The following is a 2,411-nucleotide window of genomic DNA, read 5'->3' on the forward strand; positions in this document are numbered from 1 at the left end:
ATGTCCTCTTTGGAGAAATGTCTCTTCATATCCTCTGCCCATTTTTTAATTGGGTTGTTTGTTTTTTTGGTGTTGAGTTCCATGAGCATTTTATATATTTGCAAAGGAAATTTATTGAAGAGAATGGTTGAATCTTGTTTAGAATAGCAATGTTTGTGGTATTTTTTTAACTTGCCCCAATTCCGCCCCCTACCCCCAACTCTGCAGTAGTCTTGCAAACTAACAGTGCCATAATCGCAATGAAAACAAGCAGTTTAGCAGCCGCTACAAGTGTTACAATGATTTGGAGGTTTTTCAAAGGTTCATTTTCAGAGAATTGTCATCATTTGACCCATCTGGTAGTTCCCTGGAAATCTTTACCTGCAGGGCTTGCATTTACTTGACCAAACTCAGAGATCACTCAGTGAAAACAGCTTTTTTCCTTAGGAGAAAACGAACAGTTGCAATTGTTTGACATCACCTGGTCTAAGGCAGCAATAGTGGTTGGAACAAAAAAGAAGCTGATCCAAAATATGCTAAGGGATTGGATGTACCATAGGGGATTTTAAAAAGCTCCTATATATTCCTGGGGATCCAGAAGACCACACATGCACAGAAGTGTGGACATGCCCAGGGCTGTATGAATGCTCAGGAAAGACCTGAGAAGGCCCTAAACAATTACCTTTGTTTGACCCTGAGGCTCTGTGAAGGCAGGAAGTGAAAGATAAATCAGAGTTGTAAACTGATTGCCTGGACATTGAAGAGGTGCCCAACATGTACACAGAGAACACCATCGAAAGCTGAGAAACATTGCTTTCAAGAATTTAAGGCAATCTCTGTCCAATCATTAACCAACTATTAAGCTAAAAATACAGACTTCCCAGAATTACAATTATTTCAGGAAAGCCATTTAATGAACAGCAGCGAACCCCTGGAGTAAGAAACCTGATTTCCAGAATTGTTACTTTATATTATTTTATTTTTTCGATGCACAATTTTTATTGCATCTTTTACAATGTCACAAAAAGTCTGAGGAATCACTTAACATCTTGGCATTTGTGTAGCTGGACAACTTAGATCTTATTTATCAGCCTGCTGAACTGTTCCTTTTTCAGAAACATTGATACCATTCAAAAATTTCCTGATATTCTTGTTTTTAACTGTTGTGCTTTGTTCAATCAAAGCAGCTGAATTTGATACAAGTTCAATATGATTTCCTTCAAGAATTATCTCATCTTTCTGGGCTTGAGATACTGAACAAGTGAACACCTGACTTCATCCAAATCCTGAGGATGTATTTTTCACCCAAGAAATTTCAGATTTCAACAAGAGAACCATTCTCCTGAATAATGACATTGATGGGGGAAGTGAGAATACACACACCTCATCTTGAAATGGAAGCCCAATGTTACAATCATGATCATGTTCTGTACATGACTACAGATAGTGCGAACAGGAGACAGTTCCTTTTTATTTCCCCACCATTTGTCAACCCGGAGTCTCTTCTTTTTCTTTCCAAGAAGACTGAGCTCTACATTGATGTGATTGAAGTCACTCTGCAGGGTGCCTCTGGGGTCCTTCACAGTAACTGTGTGTCCCTTCATAGTGATGTCCACATTTTCTGGAATGTCCAGAGTCTGATTGCTGAGAATGGTCTTCATCCTCGCAGTACATTCAGCAAAGAGCATTGCATTATATTATTTTAAATGTCTAGTTTTCAACAACAAAAAAATTGTGAGACATGTAAAGAAACAAGAAAAAATGGCTTACACACAGGAATAAAAGCAGTTAATAGAAACTGCCCCTGAGGAAGTTCAGATGTTGGATTTACTATATAAAACCTTTAAATCAGCAATTTATAATGTGTTCAAAGAACAAAAAGAAACTATATATAAAGAACTAAAAAAAAAGCATTAAATAGTGTCTCACCAAATAGAGAATATTAATAAAAAGATAGAAATTATAAAGTAGACAGAATTAGAAATTCTGGAATTGAAAAGTATAATAACTGAAATGAGAAATCGACTAAAGAGCTCAGTATCAGATTTGTGTTAGCAGAAATAAACATCAGTGAACTTGAATATGTCAATTGTGACTATCAAATCTGAAGAACAGAAGAAAATGAGTGAAGAAAAATGAACAGAGCCTCAGAGACCTGTGGGACACGATTGAGCACATCAACATACACATAATCGGAGTCCCAGAAAAACAGGAGAGACAGGAGCAAAAAGAATACTTGAAGAAATAAACTTGGCCAAAAGCTTCTCAAACACCTGTATATCCAAAAATTCTGTGAATTCCCAGTAAGATCAAGGCAAAGAGATCCACACACAAACACATTATAATCAAACTATCAAAAACCAGAAACAGAGACTGAATCTTGAAAGCAGCAAAGAGGAGTGATTCTTTATGTACAAGGGATCCTCAGTAAG

At 36.9% G+C, this 2,411-nt stretch overlaps 1 pseudogene; it reads right to left on the reverse strand.

Annotated features, from left to right (window-relative positions):
- Window positions 1-1,059: 1,059 nt before the first annotated feature.
- LOC109389053 (60S ribosomal protein L9 pseudogene) lies at window positions 1,060-1,640 on the reverse strand (annotated as a pseudogene).
- Between the last annotated feature and the right edge of the window lie 771 nt (window positions 1,641-2,411).

The sequence above is a fragment of the Hipposideros armiger genome, unplaced genomic scaffold (genome assembly GCF_001890085.2).
Source record: "Hipposideros armiger isolate ML-2016 unplaced genomic scaffold, ASM189008v1 scaffold_218, whole genome shotgun sequence".
In the NCBI taxonomy this organism is placed as follows: Eukaryota; Metazoa; Chordata; class Mammalia; order Chiroptera; family Hipposideridae; genus Hipposideros; species Hipposideros armiger.